A 21813-nucleotide genomic window follows, 5' to 3' on the forward strand; every position below is an offset into this window, starting at 1 on the left:
TAGCCAACATAGGTTGAGACATCAACACTACTAACTTTTGAGTTGATTTGGCGGATACCCGCCGTTCTTTTATGGGGATACTGCCAGATTTGAGGGTCACTCACAGCTTGTCTTTACCCGTGGCATGGTATTGGCACCCTTCCAATCAGGGTACAGATTGGACCCCGATTTAACTATTGAAGCATATTCGGGGCATGTGGGTTAGATGAATCCTCCCATAGTTTTAGTTATAGAATCAGGACTATTAGATACAGTCATTTAGGCTCAGTAATAGAACTCAGATAGTTTTTTAGTTTTTAGGACTGTCAAATATAGTCAACTCAGATACAGTACAGAACTCAGATAGTTCCATCAAATTTAGGACTGTTAGATATAGTCATTCATGTTATCAGTTATATTAGTTATCAGAACTCACTTATCAGTCATGCTAGATATTGCTAAACTATGTTATTAGTATTCAGTTTCAGGACTATTAGATACAGTCAATCAGACCAGTTCTTCATAATCAGAACTGTCAAAAACGATCATTTACTTATCAATAATATAATATCAGTCTCTCAGTATTCCATAATACAGTATCAGTTCCTTACTTATTAGTGACCCAAATATCAATATCAGTAAACTCAATCATTCAATATCTCAGTATCAGTAAGCTCATGTGTTAGCATTCAGACTTAGCAGTTAGTATCACAACGAGTTTAGTTACAGTTATCTGTGTATGTATGTATTCTTACATTCATATCAGTTAGCATTGTTCATACATATAAACCCTTTTCATATAGCCTACCTCACTCGTATACTCAGTACATTCAGTCATACTAACACATTTGCGCTATGATGTTTTCTTTTAATGTTACACTATAGATTTAGAGGCACGAGTTTCAGAGCAGCAGTAGTATTACAAATTTCAGCAGTCAGTGTCAGCAGTGAGTTCACTTTATTCGAGGATGATATGATTATTACTTTATTTATCATTTCAGTTTAGTTTTCAGTTGATGGAGTTAGTTGGAGACATGTTCCTTTAACTCCTTATTCAGTACAGTTAGAGGCTTTCAGACTACAGCATGTCAGACAGTTATTTTAGATTTATGTTGGTATTGTTATACTATTTTAGACATTATTTTATTAGATGTTTATTCAGATTTGAACCTTATAAACTTACAGTTTTATGTTTCTGCATATGTTACAGTATATTTATTCAGTGCTCAGGTACAGATATCAGTCATGGGTTAGTTTGTGGTCGGTCAGGGTCATGGGCATCGTGTAGCGTTCTGGTTCATAAAATTAGGGTGTTATACGTACAAATTTATCTATCATGCATTCGTTATCTCAGTTTCTATGTATGCATGTTTGCACTCTCACATTTATATCAGTCAGTTAGTTAGCATTGTTCATGCATGTAACCCTATTTATGTTGAGCCTACCTCACTCATATACTCAATACTCCAGTTGTACTGATGTATTTGTGCTATGGTTCTTTCTCTTTATGTTAAACCATAGGTTCAGAGACACCAGTTCCAGACCAACAGTAGTAGTCACATTCTAGTATACAAAGTTGCAGTGAGTCCTCTTCATTCGAGGATGATATGATTTGATTTATTAATTTATTATTCAGTTAGCTATCAGTTTACGGAGTTAGTTGGAGACATATTCCTTCAACTCCTTGTTCAGACAATGTTTAGAGGCTTTCAGATTTAGTTCAGTTTTTATGCCAACTTCAGTTATCTTGGGTATTTTTCACCCATATGGATGTTATAATTATTTCAGTTGAACCTTATGGTCTATTATTTATGTTTTCCGCATACTACATGTATGTTAAGAAATATACACGTACAATTATCAGTCATGGGTTAGCTTGTGGTCCCTTGGGGTCATGAGCACAGTGTAGCATTTTGGTTTAGAAAATTTGGGTGTTACAAACTTGGTATCAGAGCCTAAGGTTCAATAGAGTCCTAGGAAGTCTGAAAGCCGTATCTAGTAGAGTCTTGTGCATGGGTGTGTTGCACGCCACATTTATGTACAGGAGGCTATGAGGTGTTTTAGGATCAGTTTTCCTTCTTTCAGTATTTATGTTGTGCTAGTGAGCATAATCTCAAGTTAAAATCTCAGTCTAATTCGTTCTTCTCTTATTTCAGAATATGCCTCCAAAGAGAAGAAACCAACCAGTTCATCAGCCTGAAAACCCTTTAGGCGAGCATGTTTCTCATGCATAGTTTAGAGCCGCATTCACAACACTTGCTCAGTCTGTGGCTGCCTAGAATGAATGACCAGCAGTTATTCCGGCCAATCCATTGGCCAATTCTGCAGCATCTAGAATTTGAGACTTCACCCAAATGAACCCTCTACTTTCTTTAGGTCTAAGTCTGATGAATACCCTCTGGAGTTCATTGAACAAGTCCAGAAGGTCATTGACATCATGGGAGTTAATTATGTTCAGAGCCCTAAGTTAGTCGCATACCAGTTACAGTCTGTTGCTCATACTTGGTACAAATAGTAGAAGTCTGAGAGGTTAGAGGATGTAGGTCCTATAGAGTGGGAGGAATTTGTCATGACTATCTTAGATAGATTTTTTCCCCAAGATCCTAGGGAGGCCAAAGTTCTTGAGTTTATCAACCTCAGGCAGGGAAATATAATGGTTAGGGAGTATAATCTCTGATTTACTCAGCTAGCCAAATATGCCCCTCATGTGGTTGTAGAAAACAGGGCTAAGATGAGCAAGTTCATGTCGGGAGTGAATGATAACATGGTAAATAAGTGTAGATCTGTAATGTTGAACAGTGATATGACATTAGCTAGGCTCATGACCCATGCTCAGCAAATAAAAGAGCAAAAGGTTAGGGCAGAGAGAGGTAGAATAAGAGAGCAAAATCAGGTAGTTTCAGTTTTGCTCAACCTAAATCAGAAGGAGAAAATCGTTCGCAGTTTCGTCCCAAGTCAGCAGCTCCAGCTCCTTCCCCCACTAGTGCCCCAGTGCCAAAATTTAGAGATGGCAACAGAGATAAAGCACCAGGCTCTAAATCTCAGGGCAGTGTCAGCAATGCCTGAACTAATCCCCTATGTCAAACTTGTGGTAAGAACCACCAAGGTGTTTGCAGAGCAGGTAGTGATGTTTTTTTAGTTGTGGAAAGCCAGGTCATAGAGTCATAGATTGTCCTCAATCCAGTTATTAGGGTCAGCAAAATCATCCCACAGCTCAGTTCGATCGCTCGAACCAGCAGGGTGCCACTCCCAGTGCTCCTAGTGGGCAACGCCTAAATGGACTCTATGCTCTTCAGACTTGACAGGATCAGGAAAATTCTCTTGATGTCATTACTGGTACGTTACAGATTTTCCATGTTCATATTTATGCTTTGCTAGATCCAGGTGCATCCTTGTCTTTTGTCACTCTATACATAGCAGGTAATTTTAGAATTAGTCCCGAAATTTTAGAAGAGCCCTTTCAGTCTCTACCTCAGTGGGTAAAACCATTATAGCTCGACGGGTATATAGGAACTGCTCGATTATGATATTTTAGAAATTTACATCAGCTGATTTAGTCGAGTTAGAGATGACTGATTTTGATGTCATTCTCGATATAGATTGGCTTCATTCTTGCTATGCCATAGTCAACTACAGAAACAATATAGTTTAGTTTTAGTTCCCGAATGAGCCCATCCTAGAATGGAAGGGTAGTACTTCATCTTTTAGGGATCAACTTATTTCCTACCTTCGGGCAAGGAAAAGATTTCTAAGGGGTTCATGTATCATCTCATGCATATTAAAGATTCCAGTTCCGAATCTTCTAGTTTTGAATCACTCCCGGTGATTAATGAATATTTAGATGTATATCCCGAAGACAACTTTTTGTACTCGGTATGGTCACTTCAAATTTCTAGTCAAGTCCTTTGGTCTTACCAATTCCCCTACAGCTTTCATGGACTTGATGAAATGGTGTTCAAGCAGTACTTAGATATGTTTATCATAGTCTTCATAGATGGTATTCTGGTCTATTCTCGCATAGAGCGTGATTATTCAGACCATCTCAGAATTGTTCTTCAGACTCTCAGGGATCATCAGTTGTTCGCCAGGTTCAGTAAGTGAAAATTTTGGCTAAGATCAGTAGCATTACTTAGCCATATTATTTCCGGTGATGGCATAGAGTAGATCCTCTGAAAATTAAAGCGATAAGAAACTAGCCTCGCCCTATGTCTCCATCAGATATCAGGAGTTTCTTGGGTTTGGCTGGATATTACAAATGCTTTGTCGAGGGATTTTCATATATTGCATCTTCTATGTCCAGATTGACTCAGAAAAGGTTAAGTTTCAGTGGTCAGATTCTTTCAAGAAGAGTTTTCAAGAGTTAAAGACTCGACTCACCTCAACCCCAGTTCTAACTCTTTCAGATGGTTCAGATAGTTTTGTAGTCTATTGTGATATGTCCAAAGTGGGTTTAGGTTGTGTCCTTATGCTGCATGGTAAGGTCAATGACTATGTCTATCTCAAGATCTCTCCCATAAAGGAAGTGAAGAGGTTTGGCAAGAAAGAAAAATTTAGTCCCCGCTATGTCGGTCCCTTCAGGATTCTCAATCGCTTCGGCAAGGTAGCTTATGAGATCGAATTGCCTTTAGATCTAGCCTCAGTTCATCTGGTCTTCCATGTCTCCTTGATCAAGAAGTACATAGGTGACCCAGCAGTTGTAGTCCCTATTCAGACCATTGAAGTTCAGGACAGCCTCTCTTATGAAGAGATTTCAGTCAAAATTTTAGACTATTAGATTCTTAGGCTGAGGAACAAAGAAGTCCCTCTAGTCAAAGTTCTTTAGCAAAATCAGTCTGTTGAGGGAGCTTCTTGGGAAGTAGAAGCATACATGCGTAAGCAGTACCATCACCTTTTCTCCGCCAACCCAGATCAAGCTCAAGGTAATAGTCCTCCTTAAACTTATTCAGTTTTACGTTCAGAATTCAATACAACTTGATATTTCATTTCAAGTACCATTGCATATTCATTCATGCATATACGTATTAGTCTAGTAAATAATCATGCATCAGATATGCATTCTCATTGTGAGAACCTCAGACATGCATTCATGAATCAGTTACACGTGCATCAGGTATTCATGTCCAGTATAACACATTCAGTTTGTTAGTCATAAGATCATGTTCCAGCTACACATGTTTAGATTATTGTTTCCCCTCTCAGTCAGTTCCATTCGAGGATGAATGTTCTCAAGGGGGAGATATTGTAATAACCGTGCCTTTTTCCTAGCAAGAAATCATCTCAAGGATGCTAGGACTTACTTTGAAATGCAAACCTATCTTTGTAAATGTGATATTTTTAATATTTTCACTTTCTATCACGTGGAAAATTGAGTTAGCTTTCCAACGGTACCAATTTTGTCCAAATCCAACATCACATAAGGAAGTTATGGATGTTTTACTTGGAACTGTCAGAAACGCCCAGGTATGACGGCCAAGTCGACGGACCGCCACATAATTGATAGAATGCAACTTTGACCATCACCACCAAGGTAGTTGAGCCACGTACTGGATAAGAACTGGTAGACGAGTTGACGGACCGTCAAAGTTGTGACGGACTATCATCCAGGCCGTCAACTCTTATCTAGTGAACCCCATTTTTGGTCCACGTCTGACGAGCTAAGTGATGGACCATCAAGTGTCTGACGTACCGTCAGTCAAACCGTCACATGCCACATTCAGTTTATTTCTAGGTCATTTTAATAGTGGTATTTTGGTCACTTATCACTCGCCTACATATACCCAGATAAGTCCGAATTCAGCCATTATGCTTATTATTATTTCACAAACAAAAACTAGGGTTTCTCTCTCTAACTTTAATCTCCAAGAACAAGACCCAATCCTCTTCAAGAATCAAAGGATTTCAAACCCTTAAAGTTCAAAAACGTCAAGAACCCTGAGTCAGGTATGCGTAGTGTTTATCTATGGACCCCTTTCGTTCATAAAGTTCAAGAACCATGCTTTTAAATGAGAAACTTTGTTTTCCTCGTTGTTATGTGATGTTGTTTATGTTAATGATCATTGTTTAAGCTTTAAGATATTAATTTAAGTTGACTTCCATGATGTATGCATGCTTGTAGTTAAGACCCAGGAATTTGGATGGTTCAAGATGATTAAAATTGTTGAGAAAACCTATGCCTCAAAGTGTGCATGCAAGGTGTTTGTTAAAATGCCTAGAATGATAAAAATCATGATCCTATGACCCAATAGTATTTAAATGACAAGCTATGTCAACTCTTAAGATGATTCCATATGAACTTCCATGCTATTAATATGTGTTGCTAGTATGGTTATGCAATGAAGATATTAAGGTTGTGCAAGTACTTCCATGTGACATGAAATCCTTTCCATGCAATACATTGTTGATAACCATGCCTAGTATGAAATCCCTTATATACGATATTTTGAGTTGTTGACTTAAATCTTATAATCACGTTATGTCATGTGTGTCAATTCCTTCCATCGAGTCCTGGGGGTATTCGTACCTAAAAAACATAGCTGTGTGCCTAGAGCCATGTCATTTCATTTGATCATCTCAGTCAAGCCACAATCTATAGAACTCAGTCAGTCATGTGACTCAAGAAACCTCAGAAATCTCATGATCTCAGTAAATTCTCAGAAAGTAGTACTATTCCGTCAGTCAACGGACGTCATTTATTCAGTCCATGTACAGTCAGTTAAATTATGTTTAGTCTCTTCATATGGGAGTAGAAGTTAGCACCGAGTGAACCCAAGGATGGGAACTCACCTGCCAGTTTAGGGTGTGATTCTTAGCAATCATCCTTGTGTTCCAGAACTACGTAGCCAGCGTAGGTTGAGACATCTTAACCTGTAAGACTAGGGTTGATGAGGTGGATTATCCTGTTAATTTAGGGTTCCCACCATTATTATTTGAGTACCTACCAGATGAGGGTCACTCACAACTGTCCTTACCAGTGGCGCGGTATTGACACACCTCCAGTCCGGGCAGAGATTAGACCCCAACATTGCTATATGCATTATTGGGGCATGTCGGGTAAACAACTACCTCCCACAATTTCAGGCTCAGTCTCAGTAAAAGAACTCAGATAGTTCTTCAGATATTAGTATACCAGAACTGCCAGATACAGTCAAATTCAGTTATAGTACGGAACTAAGATAGTTCTATCAGATGTAGGACTGTTAGACACAGTCACCCATGCATTCAGAACTACAGTATCAATCATGATCAGTTATCAGTAAACTATGTATTAGCATACAAATTTAGCTATCACGCATTCGCAATCTCAGTTTCTATGTATGCATGTTTGCACTCTCACATTCATATCAGTCATTAGTTATCATTGTTGATTCCTGTAACCCTATTTATGTTCAGCCTACCTCACTCATATACTCAGTACTCCAGTTGTACTAATGCATTCACACTATGGTGCTTTCTCTTTATGTTACACCATAGGTTAAGAGACACGAGTTTTGGACTAGCAGTAGCAGTCGCATTCTACTATACAGAGTTGCAGTGAGTTCTCTTCATTCGAGAAAGATATGATTTGATTTATTCATTTATTATTTCAGTTAGCTATCAGTTTACGGAGTTAGTTGGAGACATGTTCCTTCAACTCCTTATTCAGAAAGTGTTTAGAGGCTTTCAGATTTAGTTCAGTTTTGATTTAGACTTCAGTTATCTTGGGTATTTTTAACCCACATGGATGTTATAATTATTTTAGTTGAACCTTATGGTCTATTGTTTATTTTTTCCACATATTAAATGTATGTTATGAAATGTACTGGTACAGATATCAGTCATGGGATAGCTTGTGGTCCCTCGGGGTTATGAGCATCGTGTAGCATTTTGGTTCAGAAAATTGGGGTGTTACAAAAATGTAGCCCAAGCGCAGAATAAATGCATACAGATGAACCCAAATTTCCTCATATAAAATTAAAACCCTATCTCCCTGGAAATTATTGAATTTATTCCCAATTATTGGAACTTTGCCTACTCCTTAGTTTTAATTGTTGGAGGATATTTATTATATTAATTTTTGGTGAAGAATATATTGGAGTAGCTTCCAAGTGAAGGATTAGTTAACTCCTATTAAAGATTTGTTGAAGTTCAAAGTTTGAAGTAACATTCACTTAGTCTTTCAAAAATCTAATCAATGGAGATTATTGGGTACATCTTGCTTATTACTCTTATGGGTAACTAGTTCTTCCTTTTGGTATTTATTAGCATAGGGTGATTTTATGTGTGGGTTGCGATTCATTTTTTATATGCTAATGTGTTGGTGTTGGGTTCTACTATTGGCTGAGTAAATAGATTGGGATTTATGGGTGAAAGCCCTAAATACCCAAAATGGGTTTGTGGGTAAAAACCCTAAGCTCTTGAACGCCTAAACCATCCTTAAAAGAGGGGTTTAGGTTAACTTTAGGAACCCTCATCATCCTTGAAAGAGACATGTAGGAACCAAGGCAATAGTAGACTATTATTGGGTTTAGTTTGCTAATTTTCATTGTCTTAGACATAAGGGTGATTATGAGGTTGACTATCCCTTGGGTACCATCCTAGAAATAAGGGTGCCTACTTGAGGTATTGGGTGGCTTTAATTGACACACTCATTAGGCACTCGAAAGAGTGAATGAGTGACATCTTTGAGGTTTTATTAAACGATTAGCCTCAAGGACCTTAGACCTAGCCTACCACATCATCAACAATTAGAATTTGCACCGTATCATCATGTTCCCAGGCATAACTTGCCCCTCGCAAAGCATAGTCCCAAGATTCATTTTAATTGATTATACTCTAATTATTCGTAACCCCAAATTAGTCCTTTAAAAGTCTATCTATACATCCTAGTTTTGATACTTACTCAAATCCCCCATTTTTACATATTTGTATCTTAGGTTTGAATTTAGTAAGTACTTACATTTAGAACTTACCCATTTGCCACTCACATTGTTCCTAGTGGATTCGACCCTGACTTTTGTTAGGTTATTCTATTGACAACGACTGCATTACACTTAATTTGATGTGTAAGTTGAGCGTTATTAGATAGTCCATTAGCAGCTGTTTAAAACTAAAAGTTAGCTTACCTACTGTGGGTTATAGTAGGTGCCATTATGACCTACGAAATTAGGTCATGAAACTGCAAGTGATGCTGATCCTCGCCGAGATAATTCTTACTATTGGATGAACTAATAATATTGTACTGATGACATGGCCTCTTACTACCACCTCCATATTACCCAATACATACCCTCTCTGTGGTCCTCCCATGATCAACAACTTGAGAAAAGAAGTCTCAACTGCTATCAAATGCACAGACACCAAATAGAGTGGCAAAGCTAATCCTTCAATAAATCCTTTCACAATCTCATGCTCTAAAGTATATAGCATAGGAGTATGTATGGCCCACTCAAGAAAGCTAATCTCATACTCTGAAATTGATAAGGAACCTGCTGAACAACAACAAACCAAATTCTAGTTTGAGAATTGCTCGATGTATCAAACATTATCGCTACCTGTAACGTATCCACAAAAAGGATCACAATTCCTAATGTTGAACTTTGAAAGGTTGAAGCAGTCACAGACTCTACTTGAGTCTGGGCAGGCCCCAAATCCTCTGGCTAGTGCTGAAGATATTTGATATTAATAGTTGACTCGCTAACCCGACACCGAGCTGAAGATTTAGGAACACATGAGAAAGTCTCATCTGCATCTAATTATAACTTTGCGTAGTCCATCCAGAAAAAATAGAGTCAAACAATGTACTAGTGGTTCATAGAAATACAGTTATCCGATAAAGATTCAAGAATAAAATTTCCTAAGAATGCCTTATAGCCTCTGGAAGATAGGATACAAATGTCTCTATACTGATCCACAAGACTCCACTAGACACTTAGATCTTATACGAACACACTGGTAAACCTAGCCACTAATACCTATTTATCACAACCCACTTTCTCAAGTCATGATGGCACCTACTATAACCCACCAATAGGTAAGCTAACCCATAGTCCGTAACAACAAGCAACAGACTATCAAAATAAATGAAAGAAAACAATGGAATAATTATGATAAAGGGACATACATAAGAATATATGTACATATATGTATATATGTATATATATATATACACACACACATATATATAAAGAAACCCCAAGACCTGGTAAAGTTAGTACAAGAGCTTATATTACAATCAGAGTACAAAGTAAGATACTGAATAAATATATATGTACAAACCATCACCAAAATACAAATGAAGGTAAGTCTAATTAGTACGAGTAAGAGAAGGAATTTTCTGAATGCCAGGAGTTCACCCCTAATCTCTGATCCATAGCTGCTTTGTTCGATTCTCATATCATGGCTATAACTCATAATATGATTTAGATGCTACAAAAGTATAGTATGAGTACCAAACCCGTGCTACTTAGTAGATATCATCCAACTGAGCTCCAAAGATAATGCAAACATAAAAAATATGTAAAGCAGAAATATAAACTAAAAGAAACTATCCAAGAAGCTAAATATAATAAAGCTAGTGGGACAATAAGGATAAACTATCCTATTATAATAGTAATCAAGGTCTAAAGTGAAATACCGTATACCACTCATCAATATACAAAAGTAGAGTGAAATAAAGTATAATAGTATGCAAGGCCAAGAATACATATATGACATGAATAGGAAAGAAAGAGAGGGATATACAGTGAAACTATATGTGTGTGTGTGTGACTACTCAAAGTAATATTCTAAGGTATCCAACCAAACATATCAAGGTATTCTAACTAAGTAGGAAAGATGGTGCTGGCATAATCAGGGTCCCTAACCATAATGTCTAACCATAAGGTAACAATCAATAATGTAATTTTCCATAAAAATAAAAGGAATCAAAATCACACTGACAACCTCGGGTACCAGTCCATAGTCAACTGCCATGAACTAACCATGATAATAATAAAGTAATTGGCTAGTCTAGACAAATAATATATAATCAAGCCCCTATAAGCCTAGAAGATCCCATCAAACACTTAACAAATAACAATCATAACTTATACCTGTATAACCCCTCATAAGGATGATAGATATAAACACCAAACAATTATACTAGTGATAGGCAAATTTTAATAAGGAATACACATAAACCAATAAATAGTAAATCATAAACGATCCGAGTGCCACAAAATACCAAGTGTATATTCTCTCTTTAGCTTAGTAGCTCGCAAAGGTAGGACTTATAGAAACCACTTATCTCTGACACTGTGGTTAATAGATGATGGGCCCCATAAGGGATTTGATAATATCTATATACACTGCCTGGTCCTGATCCAAGACGTCCAATAATCATCCTCATCATCAATATACTTTGTCCAGTATTGGAGATATGTATATATAATAAAAGTAAAGACTCGAACCATGACTAAAGAAATGTAAATATGTGAATCTATTGCTCGAGATCAACTTCGAGACTAAATCAGCATAATAATGTAGAAAAGATCGAAATCTCACTCGATTGAAGTAAATATTAGTGGTAAAAGAGTGGATAATACACAGACCGAAATCAATCTTAGTCTAATTTCTAAAACATCTATTTAGTTTCAAAAGCTTATAAATTATTAAGGGGGTATGATTCCCATTATTAATGAATATGTTTTAGAAGTGTAAAAAGGGAATAAATTGTTTTTTAGAAAACAATAGTAAAATCATGGTTTTTGTTGGAAATGTACCACTAAGTGTGCATGACTACACCTAGAAGTATGTGAACACCCTGAATTTTGACCCTTGAAAATTTCTTGAGCTTTAAGCTCACTTTCTTGGTTATGACTTGACCCCACGAGTTGTAGGGTGTCTTGACGGGTCAGGTGACCTTATTTGTAAGGTTACTAATGTGTGGTTTTGAGTTTTTGTCCTGGGTACGATTTGAGGGAATGAGTCATTAGGAGAAGTCGTAACCAAATCATGCAAGTTTGTGGCTTGATTATTCTTTGAGTAAGATTGGCTCACTAAGATCCGTAGGGATATGTTAGTCATGGGATAAAATTTTAGGAAGTCTAGTATTTATCCCATATGAGTTTTGTATTGACTACAACTGGAGCTTAGGAGTTGTAGGGTCTCATTATGGGTTGGTTGCTTGAGTCTTAAGTATAACAACTTGTGACTATCTTTGTTATGACTCATGATGATAAGTTGTAAGGAGAAGTTATGAGTCAATGGTTGGCTCATAGTCAAAGCAGACCTTTTTCCAATTTAAAGTAAAGGACATTCTGGACATTTCTTTTTTTTTTTCCAACTTGAAAACCACGTCTTATAAGATCTTTAGATTATCCTTGGCCCTCATAAACACATCAAATAGACTCTTAAATACTCTCAAATTTTCAAGGTCAGGAACTCTTAGGGTTTTTAAGAGATTAATCAATTGAGGCTTCTAAGGGTGATTTATCTCCTTACTTCTTGGTGTTTAAGGCATGTTACTTCTTGGTATTCATCAAATATTGATGTTGGGTTTTGAACTATGGATTGAGTTTTTTTAATATAAATTGTTTAAATGCTTCTTTCATGATATTTATTAAACTATTCTGTTAAAATTAATGGTTGGGAAATGCATTGTGGTGCATGGGAGTGGTGGATGGAAGTAGGGGGTACAATGGAATCCCTAAATTGATTGTTTTGGTATGGAAATTGGTAATAAACTCAACCCACTTGCATAATTGATTTTGATTTATACATTACCACTTGGCTTGGCTTATTTCTTGAAATTAATGCATTGTATAAATGGATAAATGGTCAAGGATGGTTTAAAAACCTTATGGGGAACAATGGAATCCCCTAAGTGAATGATTTATGAAAACCTTATGGGGTACAAGGGAATCTCCTAAATGATTTTAATAATGGAGTCTGTGGGGTACACGAGAATATCCTAGGTCTTGGCTTAGTGATATTGCTTGCGAGCTATAGTTGGTATGACAATAACATTTAATAATGCCTTAATAATTGACTCTTGGAATTGGTGGTTGGGTTATGTGTTAAATGTTTTAATTGGTCAATAATGGGGGTTGTGATAGCTAACCGTGAAAGTGTGAGTTCGAAGGACGGACACTGGAAACTCATATTTGCCAACATGAGGGTTGGTTTTGATGAGTGTGTGCTAGTGGGGTACAAGGGAATCCCCCTAAGTATATATATGTTAACAAGTATCATGGAGGGTGAAGGGTACAAGGGAATTCCTGATCATTTATGATATCTCTGGTTCATGTGGCTAATATGCACTGGGGCCTGTTCAGGGGGTAACACTGGACCCATATAGACCGTGGGTGGAATTATGATGGTAATGCTACACAGCCCAGGTTAAGGATTTGAAATTCATGCTAAACCTTGTTCCCTATCCCGGTATGTTATATATGTCTATATGTAGTCGCATATGGTTATGTGGATTGGTTTAACTTGGTTTTAGATTGATAGCATTACTTTATATTTATCCCTAAGTTACATGCTAGCATTCACCTAGCTTACCATCTTCGAATTCTGTATCCTCATGCGATGTAGGAACCATCTATGCTTCCACTCCTCCTGGTAATTGACTAGGTAATTCAAGGATAATTTTTGAGTAAGACTAAAGTGGTGAGCTTCCATACGTTGGAAGAACCCTTTTAATGCTATGCATTTTTGTATATCTTTACTATTCCTTTGGTCTTGGTTTTATCTATGTTCGGGGGTATGTCCAGATTGAATATTCTTTGGTTTTTATTAATGGCTTGGTCAGACTACTGTGGGCATGGGCGGTGTCAGTATCGATGTTGGCTGTGGTATTGATATTGGTTGGATATTTGGATGTGAATTTATGGTTTTGGTTATAGACTTATTACAATGTTCTAAAATTTATATTCTCTTATCTTGTTATAATTTTGAAATTCATTCAACGTGGGGTGTACGATGGGTGAGAGTTTAGGTATTAGGGGTGGTCTTCGATCTTAGTTGGACTTGAGATACCCGACATGGACAAGCCCTAGTTTGAGTCATGTCAGTATGTATGCCACCACCTATATCTAAATCATACAATAGTAAATGCCTAAGTGTCCATAAGAATTACACCCTTTCTAAGGAGAGAATACTTACGTAGAGTCCAACTGATATAGTAACCACAAACACATGCCCAACAACATATAGCTAGCATAATTAAATACCATAATCTGGGAAACTATAGTCTGAGTTACTAAGTCAAATAGTAAGTCTTATACTAAAGGATCCTTAATATCGAAGTATAGTTAACATACTTATAATGTAGGGTGATATGATTTTATAGCCATAACAAATAATTCATCCTAAAGGTCAAGTCACATCTCTATCCCCAATTCTCTAATTCAGATACGTCATGATACACTAGTCATAAATATGTCCTATAATCCTTACCTATAATGCAAGCTATACTATACATCATACCATGGAGAAAAGTAGACTGAATCCTACCTCGATGCTAAACTATAGTTCTTGAATCATCAATAAATCACTTTCTTTTCTCCATGATCATGAAACACCACCATGCTATCAAAATAATAATCTATACATCAATAGGAGTAAAATGAGTCCCACATTGATATAAAAGTATTTAGGTCAAAATTTGAGTCAAGAATGGGCCCTTGAGGATTGCAAATGAAACCCAAAATTTAATTGATCACGGCATCACTCGAAGGACAAGAAATGTATGCTCAAAAAATGAGCAGAAATGGAGTGTAAATCAGGGCCCAAATCAACCCATAAAGTTTGAGGATTTTAGGGCATAAATTCTAAAAATTTACTATAAGAAAGGATGGAATTTAATCGATAAAATAATGAGAAATCACCAAAGAGTGTTGTGCAAACTTACCTTAGCTTCAATGGATGATTCCCCACACTTTCCCATGTCCCGTGTTCTCAAAAATTGAGGAAAAGGGTTAAGAAATGAGGCAGAAAAATAGGTGAAGAAGGGGATTTATCCCTAGTAGTTGTCGCTAAATCGATCAGATAATTGCTTAAGTGATCACCACTTAAGCGGTCAAATGATTGCTAAAGCGATCCTCCACCAAAATCCGATCTTTACTTAAGCAATCAAGTGTTGCTTATGCAATCTTAACTTAAGCAATTAGGCCTCCACTTAAGCGACTAGGAGGTTTCTAACGGTGATCACTAAAGATCCTGTGGTCGCTTAAGACACCACTGATGTGCTATGGTTTATAGCACTTTCGATGCTTAAAACTATAAAAATATGAAGTTACTTAGGTCATTTTGTTAGATAAGGTGATTTTTGTGTTGTGTTTTGCAGGAAATCAAGTTTTGGGAGCTAAACAGGAGAAAAGAAGTGAAAACTTTAGTTTGGACCACCTATGGCCCATAGGTACTACCTACGTGGCGTAGGTGCCAGAACAAGTGTCAGGATGATGAGATTCACAGATTCAGAAGCTGGAAAATTCAACGTTGCCACCTACAATGGGCACCTACGGCCCGTAGGTTCCAGATGAAGTTTCATAAGATGAAGCTCCGAGAGTTCTCGCAAGAGTTTTGGAAGTCTAGAACCTACGTGGGGCCATCTACGGATTGTAAGTGGCTCTATAGGTTGACATCGACTCTAGTTTCGTCTTTTGTTTTAGAAAGGTTCCCTGGGTTTCCATCTAATTTGTAAATACCCTTGTGACATATTTAGTTAGTTTATGAACTCATACTATTCACAAACATATATTTTGATTTTGAGATTGGATTTTGATCTTGAGATTCTTGTTTTCTTAGTTTTTGATTGATTTATTGATCTGAGACTTTGGATTTTCTTTGTATCTTATTGTGAGATTGATTCTATCCTTTCACTCATGTATTCCATGGTCCGTTTCACAGATATGAGCAACTAATTTCCTTAGTTAGGGTTGTGGGAACCTTGGTTGAATAACAAAGTAGGGGAAGTGCAACGTTGTTCCCAACCAATATTCTTGCATGATTATGATCACCTTAAGTTTAGGTTGAAATGTTAAGAACCCACCTGTATTCAAAAGAGAGGTGGAGATTAAGAAAAGAAGATCACGATAGTTATTTGAGATTCACCTCTATCTTATAATTCTTCTATCTCATCTAATTAACTAGAGACTCAAAAAGTAATAGTTAATTGGGATCTAGGATAAGGGTTAGTAAGGCAACACCCTGAGACTCACAAGGTAAAAAGTGAAATTCACTGAAAGCATGCACAAGATGGTTAGTGATACATAACTTATCGGATTCTGCATGCAATATATTGGGTTAGTTCAACAAAGCATGATAAACCTACAGAGTTAGGAAGCCAAGGGGAACATAATCCCAGCGTTGGTTTCAGATTGGTTACAACCAAAAGAACTCGAGTTTTATTACTTGATACTATTCAAAATAAATCCCCCAATTTACTTTTTTACACTAGCCAACTATTTCAAAAAGTTTGAGAGATAGTTCTTCCCTATTTTTTGTGGGTTCGACCCCAACCTAATTGGGTTACGATATTTTAACATCGACAACTTTATACTTCTAAGGAGGTGTACTTTTGGGCAATATCAACCACCGCTTAAGATATTAATGGTATGGTTAAGTAATTGCACTAGATAATGACAAGCACAAGATTTTCCTAAGTCCAAGTGGACTCTAACTGGGTGCTCGAAATTTGTTTGAAACCCCATGTGTGCAAACAAACTATGCTAACATAACAAATTCAACATTGCAGACTCTACGAAACTATTAAAACTTTTATCTGAGATTGTTTTGATTAATTGTGGGCCCTACACCTATAGTTTTGCTTTAACTAAAGTCTACCAAATAGTCCAAAATGAGTTCGGAAGCCTTGGGACCTAAACCAAGAGTGCCTCTAGCCAAAAATCAATATACCAAAGCTAATGGTGCTGTCAAATTTTTTATCCAAGGTCATTTACTAGGAGTTTTGATTTGAGATAAATTCCTTAACAACGATAGCTCTAAAATAAAAAAATAAGCCTAAAACACAAAGGAACAACCCAACAAAAGAACCAATAATTCTAACAAGTCATAGATGACCTATAGCCTTTACAAGACAACTTAAATATTGGAAATGTACAAATATCGAGAAAATGACCTGGAAAGTCATTACAATATCCATTACTAAATGGAATTTTGTCCGTAAAAGTCAATGGATAGAAAGAGCCTGAAAGCTTGAAAGAAGGAGTTACTGGGCCTGCATGCCCCTAACCTTCCTCCTCAATCAACCTCTATGGAGAGACAACACTTCCAAGGGTTTTTTTCTTCGGCATCCCCTTTTTAACCAACTTTCTTACTTTATTCTCCAAATAGCCAAAACTCAACCTCAACAACCTACTGACCTCCAACAGATGTGAGAATGGATGATGCACATAAATCCACACCAAAACATATTGGTATCACACGGATACAAGCACCACCCATTTAAAACCCAACCAAGCTAAATGCAATAAAATTCATAAAACTTGCAACCAACTCTAATATCCAAATATGACCTTCTTTTGGATTTTCAAATATGCTATCTACTCCAAACCATGTAATATGTTATCCAAGTCCTGTTCATGCAAACATATTAGACTATCCTTGAAAGAATGGAGCCTATACACTGAAGATTCATAATGGAAAGCATAAGAATAGGATGGAGCCCATAAGGTACTACCTGGACACATAAATAGATATGTTCAAAGCCTATGATCTCCTACCAAGGCTAATGCTATATCGTATGACCATTGAAACTAATAGTCAGGAGTCAAAAGTATCGACTCATGAAACTAAATGATCCTCTTTAGGATGCCCTATCAACTGTGACTGAAACTATGTTTATCTTGGCTTAAGTATATTTCTTTTTCTAAATCGATATCTGAAATTTCTAACGGAGACTAAAGACCAAAGTCAAAAGAACAAGAAACTATCATCAAGTGCCAATGGGCTATCATCCAAACATTTATCAACCTTAATCAATCTGAATTGAAGAAGATCAAATAGGTAGGTAGAGAGTAGGATTATCAATCCTATAAATGAATCCTCAACTGACATAAATATGGAAATACAGGTTGCAACCAAACTCTATAACTCATAGCTGAATTTTAGTGTTGAGGTTGAATTACTCAATCTCATCTACCCAGACCAATTCTATTAACGACTACGCGTCCAAATACTAAAGTCTATCATAAAACTTATGCAACCATTCAAGAGATTTAATACCCTAAAACTTGGGCGAACAAATCTAAACCTAAGCAATACAACTCAAATCAACCTCACTACCAAAAAACAGACATATCCCCACTAGTTCCAGCTAGAGCCAAAATCAAATAGTAGTTGAAGAACAAAATTACAACGGTGGAAAAACCACAAGCTGAATTCAGAAGAAATCAACTCCACATCTGTTGGAGGATGATGTTGGGTGTATTTATGCATTCTAGAGTTACTATTCTAGCCTTTTAGCCTTGTTTTGAGGATGATTCTTATGATTATGTGTTGATAATGATATAAATGAGCATTTATGTGTCAAATTATGTGTTTAAAATATTTAATGGTGGTTTAACATGAGTTTTGATTCAATTTGAGCATTTAAAAGTCAATCGAGAAAACTAGTGTAACTAGCTTGAGCTAGGTGTTTTTCTAGTCTCTTGTGTTGGGTTCTAATGTGTTTTAATGAGTTACTAAGGTTTTTATTATGTATTTATATGTAAAAAAACTTATTTATAATGTTCAAGGGTCAATTGGATCAAAAAAAAAGTGAAAACAATGAGTTAAAGCTCAATGTGAATTTAGCCTATGCTTAGCTCGTGTTTCTAGTTCATCGGTGAGGATGTTGTGTTGTTTTGAGCTCTTATTTGATGTTATTAATGATTTAATATGCTTTTTAAATGGATTATTATGATATATTAATGATATACAAGATTTAAATCAAGTAGAAAAAACTCAAAAAGGCTCGGAAATGACCGCGGAAGCACAAGACGCAAGCTGGATGACATTTGGACCCCTGAAAAGTATGAGGCGCGTGATGACTGTATAGGTAGCCAATGGATTATTTTTAAATATAAATGGATTCATAAGAGGCCAGATATTTAGACCCATAGGCGCGTGTAGCGTATAATGGGGTTTAAAGAGGCCCGTGACGCGTTGAAATTGTGACTAGCTACTGGAATTTGACAGAGTTTTTGACAATTGTGACCTAGAACTACAGCGCGACGCGGGGAGCACCAAAATCGCAAAAATTTTGTCCAGCTGAAGGTAAACAGCATGTAACCTAATATAACTTGGTTTATAACTTGTCTACTATAAATATAGCGTCCGAAAAAAAGTTTTAAACATCTTGGGACCTCTTGGAAACCCTAGATCAACTTGGAACATCATTGGAGGCTACCATAACTTCTTTTCAGGTTTTATTATTTTCTAATTTAGTTTTTGTTTTGTGGTTTGTACCATCAATCCAAGGTATCGGATGATGAATAGTTCCATTCAAGGTTAAACCCTTTTTTTCGGGGTTAAAGCCAAGAACATGATTATTATTATTTTGGATTAATTTCATTTAATTTGCTTATTATTATTGGTTGTTTGTTTATTCTTATTTTAATTATTTTATGGATTGATCACCCATAAAATACATATATTGTCGACCTTTTGATCTCGGGAGAGGGAATAGGGAGATAGAACATGGGAATAAACAAAGTTTGAGTTTTTATTCTTTTATAAAATAAAGAATGAAACTTAGCGTCTAGGACAGGGATGTACTTAGATGCCTTACTTGATTCAAACGTAGGATGATAGATTTAATTCACTTAATTGGATTATTACATCCACGATCAACGATGTAGTTGTAATATCCATATTAGGTAAAAGATTATAGGTTGAAAAACCATGATCATGAATTAACCCTATGAATCAATAACCAAGATAAGCAAGTTGACGAATTAATTTCAATAACATAGTATGATTATTCAAAGTGCTTTAACCCTGGAATTTTCTCCATTGATTGTCCCAAGACTTTTATTTTATGCATTGTTTATTTTATTTTAGTTTACAATTATTCAAAACTCTTTGTGTTTATTTTTTTCTCAATTAGTTAGGCTAGAATTAGATAGGCGGCGAACACAAGTCCTAAGATATCGATACTTGGGCTTCCTTGAAGACACTATATTACTTGATAAGACCACGTACACTTGTGTGTGCGCTGTCCAGTTTTTTAGTGTGCATGGTCTTATCAAGTAATCTAGTGGCTTCAAGGAAGCCCAAGTATCGATCTCTAAGGGACTTGCTTTCGCCGCCTATCTAATTCTAGTTTAACTAATTGAGAAAAAAATAAACACCAAGAGTTTTGAATAATTGTAAACTAAAAATAAAATAAACAAAGCGTAAAATAAAATTCTTGGGACAATCAATGGAGAAAAGCCCAGGGTTAAAACACTTCGAACAATCATTCTATGTTATTAAAATTAATTAGTTAACTTGCTTATCTTGGTTGTTGATTCGTAGGGTTAATTGCATGATCATGGTTTCCCAATCTATAATATTTTACCTAATATGGATATTACAACTACATCATTATGCGGAGATGTAATAATCCAATTAAGTGAATTAAAGCTATCATCCTACGTTTGAATCAAGTAAGGCATCTAAGTACATCCCTGTCCTAGACACTAAGTTTAATTCTTTATGTATCTTATGGGTGATCAATCCATAAAATAATTAAAACCAAAATAAAGAAACAACTAATAACAATAAGCGAACTCAACGAAATTAATCCAAAATAATAATAATCATGTTCTTGGCTTTAACCCCAGAAAGAGGGTTTAACCTTGAATGGAAATATTCATCATCCAATCCCTTGGAATGATGATATGAACCATAAAAAAAACTAAATTAAAGAATACTAAAACCTAAAAAGAAGTTGTGGTAGCCTCCAATGATGTTCCAAGTTGATCTACGGTTTCCAAGAGGTGCCAAGATGTTTAATACGTTTTATAGGACGTTGTATTTATAGTAGAAAAGTTATAAACCTAGTTAGATTAGGTTTACATGCTGTTTTCCTTCAACTGGTGAAACTTTCCCAATTTTGGTGCTCCCCGCGTTGCGCTGTAGTTCTAGGTCACAATTGTCAAAAAATCTATCGAATTCCAGTAGCTAGTTGCGACTTTAGCGTATCACAGGGCCTCCTTAAACCCAATTATAAGCTACACGCCCCTATGTATATAAACCTTGGTCCTATTTTACATCCATTGATGTTTTGAAGTCATTCATTGGATAAATGTACATTCGACACGTGCCACATACTTTTTGGATGTTCAAATTGCGTCCAGCTTGCGTCTTGTGATTTCGTTGTATATCCTTCATATATCATCATAATCCATTCAACAAGCATCCTAAATCATTAAAAACATCAATTAAGATCTCAAACCAACATAACATCCTCACCGATGAACTAGAAACACGAGCTAAGCATAGACTAAATTCACATTGAGCTTTAACTCATTGTTTCACTCTTTTCTTGATCCAATTGACCTTGAACATTATAACTAAGTTGGTTTACATATATATGGATAATAACAACCTTAGTAACTCATTAAAATACATTACAATCCAACATAAGAGACTAGAAAAACACCTAGCTCAAACTAGTTACACTGGTTTTCTTGGTTGACTTCTAAATGCTCAAATTGAATCAAAACTCATGTGAAACCACCATTAAACATTGTAAACACATACTTGGACACATAAATGCTCATTTATATCATTATCAACACATATATCATAAGAATCATTCTCAAAATAAGGCTTAAAGGGCTAGAATAGTAACTCTAAAATGCATAAATACTTGGGACTCGATTG

The sequence above is a fragment of the Capsicum annuum genome, chromosome 6, assembly GCF_002878395.1.
Source record: "Capsicum annuum cultivar UCD-10X-F1 chromosome 6, UCD10Xv1.1, whole genome shotgun sequence".
NCBI lineage: Eukaryota > Viridiplantae > Streptophyta > Magnoliopsida > Solanales > Solanaceae > Capsicum > Capsicum annuum.